The sequence below is a fragment of the Mirounga angustirostris genome, unplaced genomic scaffold (assembly GCF_029215605.1).
Source record: "Mirounga angustirostris isolate CCGP_5_RB_7025 unplaced genomic scaffold, mMirAng1.0.hap1 SCAF_1, whole genome shotgun sequence".
NCBI classification, from domain to species: Eukaryota; Metazoa; Chordata; class Mammalia; order Carnivora; family Phocidae; genus Mirounga; species Mirounga angustirostris.
The window spans coordinates 174,219,897-174,242,996 of NW_026991709.1; the positions used below are offsets into that span (position 1 = coordinate 174,219,897).

A 23,100-nucleotide genomic window follows, 5' to 3' on the forward strand; every position below is an offset into this window, starting at 1 on the left:
AGAGGTTTATTATTCTTCATATTTTACAGATTAGGGAAGAAAAAATATTTTTTTGCTAAGTCCATTAGAAAATTTGGGAAATCTCTAATTGACCTGGTTTTCCTAAATTCCTGACACAATTTATATCTAAGGCAGATTTTATACAACGGCCCAGCCCAGTTCAAATTCTACCCTTCTGACCAGGGAAAATGTGCAATATTTTCAAAAGAGGAAAATGTGCTAAAACTACCAATCCTTTACAGGTTAACAATTGAATCGCATCATGATCCACATCTAAATTTCAATGGCTAAACTTGAATTCAATAAATCACTGACTGTCATCACTAAAACATTGCAAGAAAGGCATAAAAAATTAGGAATATAATTTGTACTTAGATTTTTTTTTAAGATTTTATTTATTTGGGGCACCTGGGTGGCTCAGTCGTTAAGCGTCTGCCTTTGGCTCAGCTCATGGTCCCAGGGTCCTGGGATTGAGCCCCATATCGGGCTCCCTGCTTTGCAGGAATCCTGCTTCTCCCTCTCCCACTTCCCCTGCTTGTGTTCCCTCTCTCGCTGTGTCTCTCTCTGTCAAAAAAAATAAATAAAATCTTAAAAATAAATAAATAAATAAAAATAAAAGAAATGCTCAACTATAAAAAGGGTGGTAGCAATAACACTTTCCACTACAGAATGACCTCTGGCTTTCCCTTACCATTAACACTGCTACTCTTCCAAGATACATAAGCATGTGGAAAAACTTGTCAGCTTTTCCAGGGCTAGGAGATGAAAAATAGAGCATGTCCTGATTAGTTAATTTGTGACTGTAAGCTCAGTCGACATCTTGGGGATGGACCCATAAAATCTGGCCAATTTGTTTAACATCTGCAAACTGCAGAATTCTTTAGCCCTTTGCCACAGTTTCTGCTCAATATCTTAAAGCTGGACTCAGTCCCATCTGTGACTCATCTCCTCAGGGTTGAGGGTAGGGGTGGGTGCTAGTCATCAAAATCTGGAATGTCATTGGTAGGAGTAACCCCAGTAGCCTTTGGATGCATAATAGGAGATGCGCAGGTGGTAAAATTCTGGCAGGAACACCAGGATGGTAATGATCAGGGTGGAATGGCCCCATCTGCCATGCCCCCTGCCCTCCACGCCTCACCCGCCCCCAGCCCCGCTTTGTCGATATAGCCAGCCAGCAGGAGGGAGTCTATGATGAGAAAGGCGCCCATCCACAACAGCAGTGACCTCAAATGGGATCTTAGGAGGGTTTATCTTAAACCCAAGGTCAACGTAGCCATCATCTGCCCTGGAGAGCCTTAAGTATTTCACTTTACTACTGGGGATTCCGGTAACCAGGTTGGTAGGAGACAGCATCATAACCTGCGGACGCACCTACAGTCAGAGCACCGCACCAATCCGCCCCGCACCAAAGGCTTGCTCAAGTTTGGCGGCAGAGGCCCGGAGGCTCATGGCACGCCTCACCTAACTGCCATCCCACCCGCCAATATTATCAATATTTTAAAGATCATTTTAAATTTGCCTACATGTGTTGGGTACATTGATATCTAATGCATCCTCTGAGTATATCTAGCACTGTGATATTTTGCATAGTATCTGAAAACACTAGGAAGCACTTATGTGCCAAAAGTTCCCAGAAGGGGAGATATCTGGTTCTGGCTCTGTATGGATAGGACAACCAGTCCAAGGGCTGTAGCTTTTACTCTGCATCCTCTTGTCTGCAGCATTCTGTAGCACTCTAAACTCCGATTTGCAAAGGTGAAAAGGGTAATGTTACCAGAAAGATTCAAAGAAATTTTGCATCAATTCGTTAAAAAATCAATTTGCAAGCACAGGGAGGATATCAGGTATTAGTAAGAGCCAACTCTTATGTATCAAGCTAAGTAAATCCATTTTTTTTTTACTATCAAAGAACAGATCCTGCAAGTAGGGAAATTTCAGAGATAAGAATTCCTTTGATTTTTGTTTTGTTTTGAACCTACCCTCATATGAAGTTTTTACTTACAAAATGGTTAAGGATTATTACTTTTGGAATAATTCAGAGAAAAAAAACGCTAGTATGTTTGTTTACAAGCACATATATGCTTATATATATAGACACATAACAACTTCCTGGAGTTTTCTGGAACTTTCACTCAGTTTTTCAATTCTATGTTACCTTGGATTGAAGGTGAATAAACAAAAAAGATAAGAAAGAAATATAATAATACATATAACATAGTGTGGTATACTATACTATACTATACTATACTATACTAAATATAACATAATTCAGTAGTGGGAACACTGAATTAAATGAGCACAATTGTAGCTTATTTATTATACACTGAGAACAGTGGGTCAGCTGACATTGAGGGATGTGTTGAAGAGTGATAGCAGGAAGAGAGGCAGTCAGTGGTGATGAGTATTCAGAATGAGGCAAAGGAATTTGCATTTATATGAATGTTAGGGTGGGCACTCATGAAGGACTGGAGTAACAGAGGAAGTGGCATAGCTCCAAAAGTATGACCTTCCATGATGAGTAAGATAGATTCGAAGAGAGAGAAGAGCCAAGAAATGAGCTAGGAAGATACTGCAATGATCCAAGCATGATGTTGCTGTGGCAGCAGGATGGGGATGGAGGACATGATGGCATGATGGATTGGAAAAAATACTTCAAAGACAGAATTGAGAGAAACTGGTGTCTTTATCCCCTATATACAAAACCTAAACTAAGGATTCAAGTTGGCATTACAGAAAATGGGAGAGAAGTTCTCATAGAAGCATCAACTGAGATTTTGGGCTCATTATGTTTTTCCTTGAGACTCAATTTTTACATCTGTAAGTCATGTTATCAGTAGAGGCTTTCAGCTCTGAAATTCTGTTTCTGTACTACAAGACACTGGAAGAATGGCTAGACTAAAATGGACTGAAATGAGATAAAGAAAAGGTAAGAATGGGTAGTGGTTTGAAGAATAATGCATATAATTGTGCATTTAATATGTACCAGGAATTGTGTTAATTTTTAAAATACTTATTGTCTTGTTCAGTTCTCATAACAAACCAATAAGAGAAGAGGCAAATAAATCAAAGAAGAAAGAAAGAAAACCAGAGAGAACTACTTGTCAAGGGAGGCAGCAAAGTATCCTCTGGGGAAAGACTGGATAAACTGGAAAGGGTAGGAATCTGAGGGTTTTGGGGAATGTGGAAGTCTCCGTTGAGTTTGGCTCAAGTGGCTTGGGGTTCAGTTTAATATGAACTCAATGATATCTTTTGTTTATTTAACTCCCAATGGCCCATCTGCAGAGAAAGGGCAGCGACACCCATCTTAGTTTGCAGTTACCAGCGGGGCTGTGAATCCTCTTTTTTTTCCCTACTTGCCAACCTCAGACCACTAAATTCCATTAGCTGCCTCTTTACCACACCACTTCAGCAGCAAATGCATTGTTTTGCACCTCTCTTGACCAGGAGCAAAGTAGGGAACAATTCTTTAGGCGACATTAGCACTTGAGCTTAGATTAACGATGCCAAATCTGATTTATATTGTCTCTCCCCAGCCATATGATCTAGCATTCTCCCTGCCCTTTCAATGCAGCTGTACATTAAGCTGCATGCTTTAGAGGTTTTCTCCAACAACTCCCAGCCCACTTTCCTAATCAGTATTCAGCAGTATCTTTCCTTTCAGCAGATGCACATTATTTCCTTCTCCCTTTGTTCTTATATTTATTCTTCTAAGGTTTATCCACATCAACTGCTTTTGCTGTTTGTTAGCCTAATTGTAATAATGACCCCAAGACCTATAAAAATATACATTTAAGTTGCTTGATAGCAAAACACACCAACCTGTTTATAGGAAAATTAAGAGATAAAATTTATGAGGCATGCCTAAAAAAGACATTGTTCTTCAATTGGGTGATCCAATATTGACAGAATTTATAAAGTTTCAAGATTTATGGTAGAATTTTGTTTTAGCCCCTCTTAGAAAACATTGTATTTGAGTGCATATAATATCATTTTCATCAAAATAGGGACACTGGCTTCAATTTATTTTTGGAAGAGAAAGAACTAATGCATTCTTGCTTTATGAAGTTATTACGAGATTACTTTTTTTAAAAAAGATCTGTATATTATTTTTTTAAGGCAACATTGCAAAAATGTCAGGGAGTTACTCTTAGATATATATAAATCATTTTCAGCTTTCCTGATATGAAAATGTGAAAAGCTCAATGAAAGTCAAAGAATATGAGCTGTTGGTTAAAGATAATAATCTTTTCATGCTAGGCTCGCAGACTGTGCCAGGGAGAAAACAGGCAAACAAAAGCATTAAGTCCCCAGGCTTCCAAATGAGGAATAGTCATGATTACAATCCATCAGTTCACTCAAGTGGTGTTCGCTGTGACTCACCAGTTGAATTCTGGCTCTAATTGCCATTACTCAAACTATGCCTATTGATCACCAGACAGGACAAAATGGCTGTCTTTGTAGCCCAGCTTTACAGCACCACATTTGCAACAATCAGCACTTGCGATTGTTCTCTATTCATGCCTCCAAGAATACAAATTGCACTGAATGGTGAGAAATAGCAAGATGAGTAATGCTTAAATTCTAAGTCAATCGGATTATGCATGCATGCATCCATCCATCCACCTAATATATGTATGTGAGACATTGTGCTAAATATTGGGGGAATAAATGGTAATTAGGCAATTTCACTCTCATTTTGGTTGTGTTGAAATTAGAAGGATCCCAGAGAAGATATACTTGGACTGAGCTGGTAGGTTATGTTGTGACCCAATCGCTCTACAAGGAGTGTAGTCTTATGTGAATAACCTGAGGAGGTTGGAAACCAAGTTGTCTATCAGCCTCTTTACCTCTGTGACCACAGCACTGGTTCAAGCTTTCATCTTCTTTGCCTGCATTACCTCAATGTCTAAGTGGCCATCCTTCTCCTCTCTTGTTCCCATTCAGTCCAATCTCAATAGAACCACCAGAAGGATCCCATTAAAATATGTTAGATCATGTTACCCTTGTGTTCTTCCAGTGGTTCCATCTACCTTGGAGTAAAAGTTAAAGTTGTCACGAAATGCTTATAATGTTCTAAGAGACTTTCACTCCTATCCTGCTGTTAATGTGTCTAATATCATTTCCTCCATATTTCCTTCACTTTCTTCTCTTCCTGCCACCCCTATCCCAGCCACCTTGCTGTTCTTTGAATAGGTATACTCTTGACTCAGGATTTGAACTTGATGTTCCATCTGCTGGATCACTCTTCTCCCAGATATCCACTTGCATGGCTCTCTTATTTCTTTCAGGTTTTCACTCAAATGTTCCCCTTATCAAAGAGACTGAACCTGAGTAGCCTATTTAAATCTGTACACAATCTCATTCATCAGGTTCTTGCTAGCATATCCCTCCATCCTGGTTTCATCCCCTCCCCCCCCCACCCAAAACACATGATGACAATTGAAAACATGACTTGCTTTATCTTTTACTTTTATTTCTTATCTGTCCCTTCCCACTAAGATTTCTTTTCTTCTGTGTTGTTGTTTTCTGAATTCCCAGTGAATAAGAAGAGTGCTTGATGAATCATGGGTTTTCAACACATACATGTGAAATGCATGAATCTTGGGCCACTATCCAATGTTTCTGTCCAAGGAGTCCAACCAGGAAATTTCTCCTTCAAGTATTTTGTGGTTAAATCAAAGCCTATTTGTTCTCTAACTAGATCATGTCCTCTCCACATCAATTGCATTTCTTTATTAGATTCATTTATTCATTCGAGATGCATTACTGCATCAAGCATTTACAAGGTGTCAACTATGAGATTAACTCCATGTCCTATGCTGGGAATTCAATCAAAATGTGCATATTCAGCCCTCAAATATCACAGTCCTGGTAAAGACTTACCTATAGACTATAGGTGTAGAATAGTATACAAAGTGTTATTTTGGAGGTCAGCCTGCCACTCCTGGAGTGCAGGAAGAAACTAGTTTGGGCATCTAGGAAAGACTCCAAAAAGGAAGTTATTTTGATATAGGCTTGCAGACTAGTAGTTAGCAGCTGACTCCAGACTGCAGATGTATTTAATGCGGCATGTAGAATGTTCTCTTTCTCCACTGAAATAATTAAATGAATCAATATGTATATTCATACACCCAGATTTCAAAATGGGATGCTTCATATTAAACTATGGATTTCTCATTACTCCTGATAAAAATTTAAAAAGGAAATAGAAGCTATGGCAGTACTGTAGCCATATCCCACATGGCAGTGATGAACCTAGGCTGATCATTATGTTTCTATCAAAATTCTTTTGTCTAGGGCGCCTGGGTGGCTCAGATGGTTAAGCGTCTGCCTTCGGCTCAGGTCACGATTCCAGGGTCCTGGGATCGAGTCCCGCATCGGGCTCCCTGCTCCGTGGGAAGCCTGCTTCTCCCTCTGCCCCCCTCTCTCTCTCTCTCTCATGAATAAATAAATAAAATCTTAAAAAAAAATTCTTTTGTCTAAAAGAATAACCAAGAATAGAGAAAATATTAAAAAGGCAGATGGAGCATATCTCTTGTTGCAAGTGTTATTTCTATGTGTTTAATATGCATCCACCAGCATGCTCCTCTCATTTACATGGTTTCCTGTCCTTGTAGGCATCTGAGATCGTTTGATGTGATGTAGACCTTGAAAGATGAGTCAGAAGGACACTGCAGGCAGAGAGGGAACAGGAAGGTCGAGAAGAAGTTGTTATGCTCAGAACACATGTGTTGCCAGAGAGAAAGAGTATAGGAGAAACAGTGAGGAGTAAGGCCATAGACAAAGGCTGTGACCAGATTAGGAAGGCCCTTTTATAAAATGCTAAAATATTGAGATTACCCTTTGGGCAAAAACTGAGACGAATGTGTTTTTTAAGTTGTGGAATGAGTTAATCAAAATCTGTTAGGATCGTGAATGAAAAAGTCATAAATAAAAGTTAAAATGAGGGTCTGAGGGATTTCCTGTAAATTAAGGGACATGAACTTGATTAGAGCTCTTTCAGCTGCTCAAAGGTGTTTGCTACTTTCTGGTGCAAGAGTATATTGTGGTACATTTGAAGCTATGGGAAATAATGAACTCCAGATTCTTTTTTATATTACATTTATCGTACTAGCATTAATTCATACTTCAGTTTGCAAACTTAAATCAAGATGCAGTGAAGAGTAACATACAAAGATACATATACACTGCATGTACAGTAAGAGTAACATACAAAGATACATATACACTGCATGTACACACTATTGACAGGTATTCAAAAGTTATTCACAACCCCAGGTTCTCTCGCTGTTCTTACACCAAGGTTGACGGTAAATATCCACCACCCACTTGCATCTCTATTTAGGGGAGCCCAAGTGATGCAAACAAGTGTCTTCTAGGAAGACATGAGAAGATATTTGCTTCCCTAATAAAAAGGAGACACATATCTGGCATAAACTTCCTTCTTCCTCTGTCCCCTTGTTCCAATAAAATGCCAGTAGATGACTGGCATTCAGCTTTCTTGGCAGCCCTGAAAATTTTCAGCTACTGAACCTCTCTCTGGCCTCTTGTTATGTGAAAAAGAAAAAGCTCTCTTTATTTAAGCCAATTCTCATTTCTGGCTATGGTAGGCCATCTCTAAGGTGCCCCTCAATGATCTCCACTTCATGGTATTCAAATGCTTCTGTAATCTCCTTCCCTTGAGAGTAAGTTAGACCTAGTGGTTTGCTTCTCAAGAACAGAATATGTTAAAAGTGATGGGATGTCACTTCCAAGATTAGGTTACACATGACTGTGGCTTTCATATGGGGTACTCTTTCTTGCTCTCGTGGTCACCTACTCTAAGGGAAACCAGCTGCCGTATCGTGAGCTGCTCTTTGAGGAGGCTCACATGGCAAAACCCTGCCATCTTTGGCCAAAAATCCACAGGGACCAAGGCTACCCAACAACCATGTGAGTGGGCCCAGAAGCAGATCTTCCCCAGCTGAAGCTGGAGATGATTGCAGCCCAAACTGACACCCTGATTAGAGTCTTGGGACAAAGGCCAAGCCAGAAACCAGCTCGGCTCTACCTAGATTCATGACTGAAACATGCAAGATAATAATATTTGTTTTAAGTTGCTAAATTTGGGGGTAATTCATTATGCAGCAATAGATAACTGATACAGAGGCTGATATTAGAATGCCTAAGGGAACTTTTAAAAATACCTATAAGTGGCCCTGAAAGAGACCAGTTTCACCAGAAACAGAAAGAACTGGAGCCCAATATTCAGTCATTTTCAATGCTATCTGGGTAATTCTAAAATCAGCCATGTTTTAGAACAACTGTTTCAAGCTATTTGTGGTTGGTTTTCTGCTTCTTGCAGCTCAATGGATTCCTAACCATTACAACTCAAGTAAACTCAGTAATATCTTATTATGACGTCTAACATTAAGTATATAATTAAATATTTTGTTAGGCATCATTTCTTAATTTATTTCTCATTCTTCCTTTTCATTTAGCAAAATGCTTAACTTATGCTTGGTTGTTACCTTATCTCATTATAAGTAAGGATTGTGCTTTTCTTCACCTATTATTCATCTTAATACATCAGTTTTTAAGAGGAGAGAACCTGTTCTCTTCTCATAACAGCTATGTTGGTCTATGTTCTTTTCTTTCTTTCTTTCTTTCTTTCTTTCTTTCTTTCTTTCTTTCTTTCTTTCTTTCTTTCTTTCTTTTTCTTTCCTTCTTTCTTTTTTTCTTTCTTTTTCTTTTTGTTCTTATCCTTCTAAAGTTTAGAATAGGGATAGAATGAAATGTCAAGTTATAAGACTATATTGGGCACTGCATAATGACAGTATAAAACCCCTGACTTTGTCTTCTTCCATTCTGTAAAAAGATACCACTGAAGCCACATCTGGATGGTTAGTCCCAATTCTGTGCTCAGATGGATTCTGCCCTTTCTCAGTTAACGTCAAGTCACTATGGTTTTCTGATTCGTGAAGATTTACAAAGTACTCAGGCAAAGTTTGTTTTCTAACTTGAAATAAAGATTACACACTTGAGGCTGCGCTTAGTGCAAGTACATGAACCATGGACCCAGAAGGAACTGGTTTTGAATTCTCCTTTGTTCATTTACCAACTAATTCATATCAAGTGAATTCTTCTTGTATGCAGCTCAATTTCTTCATGTATAAATAATAACAATAATATGTACTTAGGATTATTGTGAGATTCAAACATAAAAAATATAAAACTCTGGGGTACCTGAATGGCGCAGTCAGTTGAGCATCCAGCTTCTGGTTTCAGCTCGGGTCTTGATCTCAGAGTCCTAAGATTGATCCCACATCAGGCTCTGCGCTCAGCACAGAATCAGCTTGGGATTCTCTCGCGCGCACGCGCTCTGCCCCTCCTGTTCGTGCTCTCTCTCTCTCTCTCTCTAAAATAAATAAATAAATAAATAAATCTTTAAAAAAATATTTATAAAACTCAAATAAAGCCAGGACATTTAATCAGTGCTCAGGAAATGCTGATTGCAGTTGCGATCATCAGTGTTTTTATTTTTAATAAAAGAAGAGAATAATTTCATAAAATATAATGCTATGGATAACTCACCAGAGACAACAACAATAATAATCCTCTTCTAATTTTCTGGAAATCTCTTAAGAGAGGGGGAAAATGTTTTTAAAAATCATGTCTTTGGGAGCGCCTGGGTGGCTCAGTTGGTTAAGCGACTGCCTTCGGCTCAGGTCATGATCCTGGAGTCCCTGGATCGAGTCCCGCATCGGGCTCCCTGCTCGGCAGGGAGTCTGCTTCTCCCTCTAACCCTCCCCCCCTCATGTGCTCTCTCTCTCTCATTCTCTCTCTCAAATAAATAAATAAAATCTTTAAAAAAAAATCATGTCTTTGTAGAAATTATTGCCTTGTAAAAACGTTCTGTTCAAATCTGGGGCATAAACTTTAAAGAATCTTGAAGATGGTACAACGAATATGGTACATAGTTTAAGGTAAGAGTCCGCAGATACCTTTAAAACTGTGAAAGAACCTAGTAGGAATTAACAGGTACTAGATATTTAAGTGAGGCAAGGGAGCTGGACTAATGAGTCCCATGAACATATTTCATTAGGATTTATGTTTCATTCTGTTTGGATTCTGCCAAAGCAAATTTCCTATAATGGAGAGTAAGATGCTTAAGAGAGATTACAGTGTAATAGCAAAACCACTGGAGATTTTACAGGTAACTTTCTGTAAGAGTTGCCTGAATTCAGTTCATATTTCTTCAAAAATTAACCACAGTCTGGACTGTCTTACATAATTAATCTAGAGATCAGGGTTATGAACATTAAGAGGTAATAAAAATCACAAGAAAAAATAATTGGAAGAATATTGAAAATGCCGACATTTTATATATATATATTTTTTTTAAGATTTTATTTATTTATTTGAGAGAGAGAGAATGAGAGACAGATAGCAAGAGAGGGAAGAGGGTCAGAGGGAGAAGCAGACCCCCTGCTGAGCAGGGAGCCCAATGTGGGACTCGATCCCGGGACTCCAGGATCATGACCTGAGCCGAAGGCAGTCGCTTAACCAACTGAGCCACCCAGGCGCCCGAAAATGCCGACATTTTATAAAAATTAAGGTAAGCTTTAGTTCCTGGCAAATATGACCAAAATTAGAGTTGTCTCAGCACAGAGAAGATCAATAAAAACAGCAAATTTGATATCTTCGTGAAACTTAGAGTCTAATGGAGAAGACAGAGTAGAATAAATAATGCAATGTTCAGTGTAACCATGTTCACTGTAACCTGGTTACAGTTCATTGTAACCATGAAGAGGCATAGAGTGCTAGCTGGAGAAAAGCATAATAACCAAGCCTAGCCAAATTGGGGGCAGAGTTAGCATAGGCTTTCTGGAGGATATGGCTTTTACACTCAGATCCAAAGATAAAAATGCTGTTAACATGTAGATACAAAAGTCACAGGTGTTGTGACAGTCTTTTCCTGCACAAAGAATTACTAAAATTAAAGGAATTTTAATTGGAAGAAAGGTTGGAGATCATCCATGGTAGATGAGAATCATGAACAATATGTCTGGGTCCAGAAGAAATTGGTAACCGCAGTCATGCAGTGAACAAAGCTCTGGAAAGTGATATGAGTGGCAAAGCACAAGAACTTTCTTGCTAGGTACCTGGGATAACTAGAAGAAGAACAGATATGAAAATATTGTGAGCTTGGTAACTAGGTTGTCCCTCCAAAGCCCTTTCTGTGATAGTGATCTGGCTTTAAGGGGGCATCTGGGCTTCTCTGCTTAGAACTTTTTGGTCTCAAGGATATTTTTACTGGCTAACAGCTTTTTCTTTCTACTCAGTGCCATTTCATCTAGGTGGAATGAAAAGCTGTATAAACTTAGGCATTTGAAGAGCGTGTAAGTAGGCATGCACTGGAATTTGTGAATATGGTGAATTATAGCTGGGCACCAGCTACAAAGTACTGTCTAGTTCACCAAATCACTGAGCCTCTAGTAGCAAATACCTATATAATGCTTACAGGACTTAGGTAGTGCTCCAGGAATTATTTGAGGATCTTCATATCTATGAACTAGCTTAAGTCTAGTTTGGGAAACAGGTTAAACAACTTGTCTGCTGTCCCACAGTGAGTAAGTGTGAGAGCTACATGGCAACCTGTCTCACTCCAGTATCTTATGCTCTTACACATCTCAAGGCTGGGTTTTCTTGCTCTTCATGTTTTGTTTTGTTTTATTTTGTTTTGAATTGGTAGATGAGGTGTAGGCTGGAGAAGCAAGGTAATCATTATTCAAGGTGATATGAGAAGCTCTAGAGGCCTTTGGTAGTAAATGGATGAGTCATTTCAGGATCGTGTTGACATTCTTGGACTCCATCAGATACCTGTGCAGAGATGATGTCTGCCTGCAATTCAACTCTGGCCAGCCCCAGTTACAGGCTAAATTCCATAGCTTTGCAAAGTGGAACTGCCAAAGGCAGGAGGTGATTGTGCAGATCAGGGAGTCATGCGGGATCAGGTCTCTAGAGCAGGTGAGAGCTCTTAAAATAGATGGGCAAAATCTGCCCTTGATACATTCAATTACAAGTTTCAGCATTTAAGAGGCAAAATTTCATAACACCCCTTGAGGAAAATAAACCCTGGGATTTATGGTATTGTTATTTCTCATTATTATTTATACTGTTATGTCAGTCAATATAATTATCATTTTTTATGTTCTTATCATCACTGCTGCACAGATTTTGCCCTGTCATGGGAAAGAATGCAATGCATCTGCTTTGCTCACCATTGTAGACATGGTGTCTCACAGAGTTGAAGTTGAAAAAATATTTATAAAGTAAATGTATCTTAGTAGAGAGAAATATTTACTTAAAAATCAACTCTAATTTTGGGGGGTTATTTAAGAACATAAAATATGAATTAAAAATAATATGAATTAAAATATGTGCTTAAAAACACAGTGGGGGAGGAGAATTGTTTGCTGGGCATAGAGTTTCAGTTTTGTAAGATAAAATTGTTCTGGAAATTGATTGTAGAACAATGTTAATATACTTAACATTACTGAACATACAGTTAAAATGGTTAAAATGGTAAATTTTATATCGTGTTTTCTACACAATAAAAAAATTTTTTTTTAAAAAGAACATTGTCATAAGAAACATTTGCAGAGTAAAACTAAAATAAAGACACTGGTAAATTAAACCAAAAATAAAAACATACTGATTGTTCCAGAAAAATATAGGCAAGCCTATCAGAGATAAGATTCCTTAATAGACTGATACTAATTTTTTTCTGTGTATTTTCTGCTAAATGTTTGCTACTAGGACTTCCCTTGTCTGCTCTCAGATTCCTCATCAGTGAAATGAGATTCATACCTGAGATTCATACTTGCAACAAATTTGTCCCATATTCTTAGGAGACAGGTCTCTATCATGACAAGTATTGCTGGTGCTTTTGGGCGAAAAATGTCCTATCTGCTTTCATGATAGAGACTTTACAAGACACTGCTTCTGTACCTATAGCACTTCCTTACTTTGATCTAAGCTAGGGTCAGGTTCATAGTTTGAGTATGTATAAGCCTATTCTCTACCTATGGTGCCAAGTTTTGCTGCTCACTGATGACCCACCTTGGGAGAGATAATCTGCTGTGTGAATGCTTATTATTACATTTAACCAGCTCTGAGTGCTTTCATACAGAAGAGATTAAAAGCAAAATAAACTACTATACATTGAATATTTGGGTCTCCCTAAAATCCATATGTTGAAAACCTAACGCCCAAGGTGGTGGTATTAGGAAGTGGGACCTTTGGGAAGTGTTGAGGTCATGAGGTTGGCATCCTCAGGAATGGGATTAGTGCCCTTATAAAAGAGACACCAGAGAGCTCGCCCCTTCTACTACATGAGGATACAACAGAAAGTCTGTGACCAGAAGCAGGCCCCCACCTGACTATGCTGGCACCCTAATCTCAGACGTCTAGCTCCTAGAACTGTGAGAAATAATTTTTTCTTATTTATAAGCTCCCCAGTTTGTGGACTTTTGTTATAGCAGCCTGAATGGGCTAAGACACAAGCAAATAACCAAGCACATCAATGCTGACTAGGCAAGACCACTGAACTCGGAAGCAGACCATCTGCATTAACATTGAGTTGGGTTGATGATCTAGTTCACATTCTTGCTAAATCTCACCTTTTCTCCCACCCCAAACAGAATTGCTCTCCAAACCAGATTCTATTGTTTCTCTGACAAATGTATTCTGACATCTGAAGCAGCTGCCTGAAGATTTTCAGGGTTTCATTTCTCATTTTGCCAGAAGAGCTTTTGTCCCCCCTTTGGCATGTACATCTACACACTGCACATGCTTCATGCATACACAGACATATGTATATAATTGTGTGTGTATATACTAGGTGAGAAGTTGCCTGTGCATTTAATTTCAGGAACTCTAGGAAGGGCCCTGTCTTCCTGATATCACAACCCTGCAATGCCTTTCTGCTCTTGATATTGACTCTGTTTGAAACCAAAACTTCATGTAAGTAGTATCTACTCCAACTCCATTACCCATCGAGGTCTGGTCTAGGGCTTTAGTGGGATGGCTTCAGGTGTGGAAGGCTAGGAAGGAGAAATCTACAGGCAGCATTCCATGGGGATCCCAGTGGGAAACAGAAGCCAATCAGATGATTTAAGGAAGGAACTATTTACCAATGCACAGATGAGATTACTGGAAAGGACACTGGATGCTCAGACCTAAAGCCTAGCAACAGCAACAAGCCATTAGCACACGTAGGTCTGAAGTAGGAAGAGAAGGAAATGACATTGTTGGAGAACAGACTGGGATCAACCATGCAGCAACACCAGACAAGATGAGCACTGTAATTACAGAGGCATGCAGCCTTTGTTGAAAAACGCAGTTCAGGGAAAGAAGCGAATGTAGAAAGCAAAAAGCCTACCACTCTGTCTGTATACAGGTTTCCTGACAGTACTGACCACTGGCCAAACCGTACGGCAGTAATTCTCAAATGTTAACATGCATCAGAATCATCTGAAAGGCTTGTTGAAATACAGATGGCTAGGCCCCACCTCTAGAGTTCTGATTTACCTGCCTCTGAGTGTGGCCCTAAAACTTTCAGTGGTAACCAAAAAGTTCCCAGGTAACGGTGATGCTGCTGCAGTAAGGATCCTACTCTGAGGACGGGGGTGTACAAGAAGCCAGCTAGCAAGAGAGCCCAGGTGCTGCACTGCATAAGCAATCATCTTCCTCAGACAGGCACAGAGCAGAGAGATGAGTATGAGTCTGGAGACAGCCAACGGAAAATAACCAGAGCAGAGAGAGACAATCAACAAGCATGGAAGAAATCCAGAGTACAAATGCAATATGAAGTTTGTATAATATGAAGTTTGCATGTATGAATTTAGTAGCAGAAAGAAGGAAGAATTCCAAAAGTAACTGGGAAGGCTTAGTTCTTTGAATGAACTTGGGGAACAAGGCAAGATCCCAATTCCCAGGTTGGGGACAGAGATAAGGATCGGGTGTACCAAGAATAAGAAATCCTCAGCGCAGGATCCAAAATGGTGAGATAAAGGGGAAGGGGCTTGGGCAGTGAGTTATAAGCAACAGACAAGAGGTTATAGTAGGAATGGTATCGAGGATTACATGATGCTCAGCTTTGAGCTACTGACTTTGGACTTCTTATTCTTCCCCTTACCATTGGGCAAGATTGGTCCCAGTGTATGGTGGGGGAAGTTCAACTGTTCCAACTTACAGCAGAATTGACAAACTGAGAACATGGATCCAACCAAATGAGTAAAAACCACTTTAGACACACGCACACACATGCACAAACTAGTATATATACACACACATACAGAGTTAATTTTCACCACTATTTGAATTAATGCTACTCTCATTGTAGACACAGGACCATCAGCGCTGTGTGGGAGCTTATTAAAACTGCTTGGGGGCGCCTGGGTGGCTCAGTCGGTTAAGCAACTGCCTTCGGCTCAGGTCATGATCCTGGAGTCCCTGGATCGAGTCCCTCATCAGGCTCCCTGCTCAGCAAGGAACCTGCTTCTCCCTCTGACCCTCCCCCCTCTCATGTGCTCTCTCTCTCTCTCATTCTCTCTGTCTCAAATACATACATACATACATACATACATACATACATACATACATACATACATAAATAAAACTGCTTGGCCCCCACTCCAGAGGTACTCAGTCAGTATCTTTGGGAATGTGGTTCACAGATTTGTAGTTACCAAGTCTTTCAAGTGATTCTGATGCACAGTGAAATTTGAGAAGCACTCGTCAAAATCACTGATCCTCAACTTAGTTGCAAATTGGAGTTACCCAAAATGGTTCTTAAAATATTACTGTCCACGCTCCACACCCAGAAATTCTAATTCAATTGGAATAGGAGGTATAGTAGATTGTTCTCAAAGATGCTGCAATATTCTCCCAACCCCCAGTGCAAGACCATTTGCCACTCCACACATGAAGAGGTAGCATTTATTCTTTCACCCTTAAAATCCAGACTTTATCATGTGACTTCTTTTGTCCAATAGGTTATTAGGAAACATGCTACGAGCAGTGACTTGGAAAGACTCGCACCTTTGTTCTTGCTCTTTTTGGCTCCTTTCAGAAACCTGAGATCATACTGTGAACAAATCCAAACTAGGCTATGAGAGAGGCCACAGGCAGGGGGAATGAGGTGTGCTTTTCTGATGATTTGCCAACCACCGGGCATGTTAATGAGGCCATATACAGTCATTCAGCCAGATGACTACATGAGTGACCCCAGATGAGAGAAGCAGAAGAACCAGCTGGGTGAGCCCAGTTCAAACAGCAAATAAATATGGTTTTCATTTTAAGACAGTAAGTTATAGAATAGGTTGTTATGCAGCAATAAATACTGACACAGGGCGTGACCTGAGCATTTGGGAATTTTAAAAGCTCTCCAGGTGATTTTAATGCATAGCACAGTTCGAGTACCTCTGGTCTAAATTATCTGTTCTTCCACTTGGTTGTATACTGGAATCATCTTCAGGCTTTCAAAACTGATAGCCGGGCCTCACCCCCAAAGTTTCTTATATGATTGATAAGGGTTATATCCTAGTCATTAGAATTTTTAAAAACTTCCCAGGTGATTCTAGTATGCAGCATAAATTGAAGACCACTGCTCTTAAATGATAAGACATTTTTGTTGATATGGAAATACACAATCATTTGTACAATCACTTAGTTGTAGAGGCACCATGGGTACAAAGGATAGTGAAAACAGAGGTAAAGCTCCACTGGCCAGGGGCTAGCCTTACACACACTTACAGCTCCCCCTTTCTCCTCCCATTTTAAGTAGTCTCCATGCCCAGTGGAGTTCGGGGCTCAAACTCGTGACCATGAGATCAAGATCTGAGCCAAGATCAAGAATCAGACACTTAACCAACTGAGCCACCCAGGCACCCCTTATAGCCCTTTTTTAACAAATGCCCATACATCCTGCCCCTTCCCCTCCTGCCACTTCCCTATTACTGCTGCTTCTGATTCATTGTTTAGGTTACTTGTCAGGGCCTCTGTGGGCAGAGGATATTTTGCATTCTCTGGTAATTCTTTTCTTGACTTCCCAATAGGTTACATTTTGCTATTTAATTCCTTTATTTCTTGTATGGTTATCTTCTGGATTATAAGGGCAAATCTTCCCTCTCCAGGTAGATTGCAAACTCCTCGAAGCCAGAAGCATTGTACAAACTTCTTTGACATCTCTGAAAGGAACTAGCAATGTTAGACAAACAGAAGAATGCTTAGTAAATATTCATGGGAATATGGGTGAACAACTTGGAAGAAAGTGGTCATTAGTAACTTGAGTCAATTACACATCCCCTTAATTATAATTACTATTCAAAATTGAACTGATGGTTCTGGAGCTTCACAAAATTACCATGTTAGAGCAGGCCGAATTGGGGAAATAAAAATCATTTCTAAAGGAGGGAAAATGATTCACTAGCAAGTGCTTCCTGAGGGTTGTCTGCATGACATATGCAGTGTGTTAAATTCTGGTAAGCTATTTCCAGATACTAACTTAATTAATCTGCTTCTGCATCCTCCATCACTGTTTTCAAATCATATGTCTTAATATATCCTTTTCCTGCACTTCAGGTCAAATAATAAAGAAAATTCATTAGGCAGCAGCTTGCTGTGCTCCTAAGTGTACCTCTGCAAGAGAATTTTAATAATCAAAGAAGTTGCTGATGTAGGGATATGATAAATTACTTTGCTACAGGGTAATATAAACCTTAACTAGTATGATGAATATTCCTGCTTCACAAGGAAAACTGAAATACTGCAAACTATTTAAATATGTGCTTCCTGATAAATGAAGACAGTCATTGGCAAATATTCTAGATGAGACACAATATGACTTTCATACTAAAGTAAAATGTCTCTTTAGGAAGAAAAAGACTCAAAGGAAGACATTTTGAGAAAGGAAACAGAACCATGAAAGTATTTAATATCACCAGTGTATTTTGTGGAAACATCTTTAGAACAGTGATTTTTAAAAATTCATTTTCCAATTTGTAATTATCAAAGTTAAGAATAATTGGTTTTCAAAACTCTTTCTGAATGCTAATTTTCATGGCTGATAATGAAGAAAGGTCTTTAACAAGTGAAATCCCTAGGGTTTAAAAGTCATTAACACAAAGAACACTTGTTTTCTAAGCTTTCCTCATATACTGATATTAAAATATGGCAAGAAATAGTAGTTGAGTGGTCACTGTGCTTGCTTCTGTGTACAAGATATAGGCTAGCAATACCCTGACATCTCACAAAAATATGACCAGTGGTGCCAGCAAATTCAGTAGGTAGATAGAGATATTTGTTCTTGTCAATGTGCAGCTGGTGTCTCTCTCATATTCTTTTTGGGGTATCCCATCTTATTTAGTGTAATTAATTTATGCTTTTACATTTATTAATGCCTCCTCACTCTTATTCAGTCTTTCTTTGCTGTTCTCCTACTTTGTTGAACATATATATATATGTGTGTGTGTATGTATATATATATTTAATCTTCTCTTTTTAAGATTTATTTAGATGTGTATACTTGTTATAATCCTTCAAGGCATGATGTTTGGCTATTCTTTACTTCTTAACTGTTCATTTTTATTACCTCTTGATTCAATTACCTAGACTATATAATTTCTGCTTTGGAGACTAAATTGAGATTTTTACTTTTGACCTAATACAAGAGCATTTCTTAGCTAATGGTTCATGTGTTTAAAAATATGTGTTATGCCTCTTTTTTAGAGTTAAAAAAAATCTAGCTATGAAGCTTGTCAATCATATTTTTCATATTCACTTTTTTTACTTATTTATTTTGTCAACTTGATATGTCAATTTTTTTAAAAGGGAAATGAGTTTCATTGTGTTTGGTCAAGTCCTTTTATTTCTATTAGTTTGTCAAGCAGTATTTCCATTTTATGTGTTCGTTAAGATTCCACATTACAAATGGGATATAAAAAAATCAAAACTTGAAAACACTGAGAAGGCAAAGGAAAGTAAAAATAATTCAAAACCACGTTGTATGTAAAGTAGTAAAAGTGGGTGAAGACTTATGAATGCTTAGTATATAGTTGATAAGACTAGGTGAGGGAATGGGAAAGGTGAAAAAGAAACCATCCAAATCCAAATACATTGTATTATCTCGTGACTGTGATATGGTTGTAGCCATCTGGGTCCTAGAACCATGTCTACCATAGAGAAAAATGTTAACAAACATTATTAACTGTTTGTTGTTGTTGTCTTACCAAATGAAATAGGAAGAGGGATGCCACAGTGAAAGTCAATACACCTTGGCTTTGACTGCAGTCTCTTACATACTAGCTGTGTGATATTGGGCAAGTTTCTATGTCTTCTGAGACTCAGAGTCTTTTTATTTTATTTTTTTTAAAGATTTTATTTATTTATTTGAGAGAGAGAGAGAGAGAGACCACAAGCAGGGGTAGGGACAGACTGAGAGGGAAAAGTAGACTCCCCACTGAGCCTGGAGCCCAACACAGGGCTCGATCCCAGGACCCTGGGATCATGACCCAAGCTGAAGGCAGCCACTTAACCGACTGAGCCACTCAGGTGCCCCTCAGCCTCAGAGTCTTAAACTAAAAATAATAATGCCTTTCTTGTAAGGTTGTTATGAAGATGAATGAGATAATTTATGTAACGAACCTAGTAAAGTGAATGTGTCTGGCACATAGTAGGTAATCAATAAAGGGCAGTCTCTGTACTTATTGTCGTAAAACTAATAATGTTAATTTACTTTTATTACTTTTCATGAAGCTTCTTAAGGAGGATTATCATTCAAACCAGGCTGTGTAGTTTATTAGTTATTTATTGCTGCATAACAATATTACTACAAATTTAGTTGCTAAAAACAACACACATTTATTGTCTCACACATTCTGTGAGAATCAGGGCACAGCTTAACAGGACCCTCTGCTTCAGGGTCTCTTACAATCTACAGTGAGGTTGCTGGCCAGGATTAGGATCTCATTTCAAGCTCAAAAGAGAAGGATCTGCTTCCATGCTCATGTGTTTGTTGGCAAAATTGGGTTCCTTTCAGCCTTCTGTTTCTTTTGGGCTATTGATAAAGGCCACCATGTGGCCCTTTCCATAGGGCAGCCCACAATATGGCAGCTTGCTTCTCAAAGTCAATATGGAAGAGAGTGTACTAGCAAGAAAGATGTTACAATCCTAAATAACATAACTACAGAAGGTCATCCCATCACCTTTGCTGGATTCTTCTGGTTAGAGGTTATAGGTTCCACCCACACTGGAGGGGAGAAATTACACAAGGATATGAATATGAATATGGGATCATGGAGACCATCTTAGAGTTTTTCCACTACAGGTAGAAACTGTAGGGGTATTTGGCTTCATTTAAGGGATATTTAAAAACAATTATAACTATTCAAAGAAGGAATGGCTATCCTATGCGGAAGTGTTCGCATTGACTAGATGAGTTTGTCAAAGATATTAGAGATTAAATGTAGCATGAGAAAAATGTTAAAGAGCTCATTTCCAAGGTATCTCCCCAATATGATATGGTTTCTTTAGAATATTGCTGATAGTACTTCACTATTATTTTTCTTGAATCACGTTCTAATTGTTTGCTTAAAGGAGACCAATGTCTTCTCAAGAAATGGGGGTTCAGGGGGAAAAAAGAATAAGATGGGCTAGCCCAATATCTACACTCCACTATCCCCAAACATCTGTGAAACTTAAATATTCTTTTTTTTTTTTTTTAAGATTTTATTTATTTGACAGAGAGAGACACAGCGGGAGAGGGAACACAAGCAGGGGGAGTGGGAGAGGGAGAAGCAGGCTTCCCGCCGAGCAGGGAGCCCGATGCGGGGCTCGATCCCAGGACCCTGGGATCATGACCTGAGCCGAAGGCAGACGCTTAACGACTGAGCCACCCGGGTGCCCCGAAACTTAAATATTCTTATAAAATTCAATTGTTTTCCCTGTTATGTCTCTGAGAAGTCATTGAATAAGAAATAACCTAATAAAATATAGTTATATGGTTTTAAAAAGCAAATTATTCTGTTGACAGAAGAAGTCTAAACAGAGTCCTAAATAATGAATTTAATGACTACCAGTCCCCATTCCATGTTCAGAAAATAGTAATTGAGCTTATTAAATATTTGTTGAATGCATAACACATTCTGCTTGAAGTCAAGAGTGAAAGCATAGAATCCCAAATAGCCAAAACAATCCTAAGAAAGTAAAAACGAAGCTGGAGGTATCACTATACCAGACTTCAAGATATACTACAAAGTTGCAGTTATCAAAACAGCATGGTACTGGCACAAAAATAGAATACAGAGCCAAGAAATAAACCCACAATTATATGGTCAATTAATCTAAGACGAACAAGGCAAGAATATACATTGGGGAAAAGACAGTTTCCCCAACTAATGGTACTGGGAAAACTGGACAACTACTTTCCAACATCACATACAAAAATAAATTCAAAATGGATTAAAGACCTAAATGTGAGACCTGAAACAATACAAATGCTAGAAGAGAGCACAAGCAGTAATTTCTGTGATCTCAGTGGTTGCAATCTCTTTCTACATATGTCTTCTAACGCAAGGGAAACAGAAGCAAACATAAACTATTGGAACTACATCAAAATAAAAAGCTTTTGCACAGTGAAAGAATCCATCAACAAAACAAAAAGGTAACCCACTGAATGGGAGAAGATATTTGCAAATGATATATCTGACAAGGGGTTAAAATCCAAAATATGTAAAGAACTTACACAACTCAAAAAAGAAATAGTCTGATTAAAAAAATAGGCAGAAGATCTGAATAGACATTTCCCAATGAAGATATGCAGATGGCCAACAGACACATGAAAAGATGTTCAACATCACCATCATGAGGGAAATGCAAATCAAAGCCATGATGAGATATCACCTCACGCCCGTCAGAATGGCTAAAATCAAAAAGACAAGAAGTAATAATTATTGGTGAGGATTTGGAGAAAAAGAAACCCTCCTGCTTGTTGGTAAAAAATGTAAATTAGTGCAGCCACTGGGGAAAACAGTATGGAGTTTCCTCAAAAAATTAAAATAGAAATACCATATAATCCAATAACTCCACTACTGGTTTCCAAAGAAACCAAAAATACTAATCGCAGCATTATTTACAATAGCCAAGCTATGGAAGCAACCTAAGTATCCATCAATAGATGAATGGATAAGGAAGATGTGTTTTATATATATTATGCAGCCTCAAAAAAGGATTAGATCACGCCGTTTGTGACAACATGGATGGACCTAGAGGGTATTATGCTAAGTGAAATAAGTCAGACTTATTGAGAAAGACAAATACCATATGATTTCACTCATATGTGGACTCTAAAACAAACAAAAAGAAAAACAAAAAACAAAAACAAATGAATAAACAAACAAATGAAAAGCAGAATCAAACCTATAAATACAGAGAACAAACTGATGGTTGCCAGAGGGAAGGGGATGGGCAAAATGGGTGAAGGGGTGGGGGAGATAGAGGCTTCCAGTTACGGAATGAATAAGTCACAGGAATGGAAGACACAGTATAGAGATTAGTCAATAATACTGTAATAGCATTGTATGGTGACAGGGGGTGGCTACCCTTGTGGTGAGCATAGCATAATACACAGAAAAGTAGAATCATTATAATGTACACCTGAAACTAGTGTAATATTGTGTGTCAACTATATTCAAATTAAAACAAACTAACTAAATTTACTTAGGAAAAAAAAGAAAGAGTGAGGCTTAGAGTAAGACTGGTTCTAAACCCTTTTCTGACCTGGGGCAAGTTACTTAATTACCATGTACCTCAGTGTCATCATCTGTAAAAGTGGGGGTAATAGTATTACTCCTCAAATACAGTTGTTTGAGGATTAAATGAATTTATTCCTGTCAAGCTTTTACATGGCATGTCCTTTGTGCTTATTAATAAGTATTGGCTCTTTTCATAATACTATCTGGTCAATGGATTAAAAATAGAGACAAAGGATGGCTTTTGAAAATTAAATAGTTTTTTTAACCAATGAACTCTTGCATGTAAGTATGTAAATAGCATCAT

At 38.5% G+C, this 23,100-nt stretch overlaps 1 pseudogene; it reads right to left on the reverse strand.

Annotated features, from left to right (window-relative positions):
• Positions 1 to 974: 974 nt before the first annotated feature.
• LOC123834748 (transmembrane protein 230-like) lies at positions 975 to 1,356 on the reverse strand (annotated as a pseudogene).
• Positions 1,357 to 23,100: the final 21,744 nt, after the last annotated feature.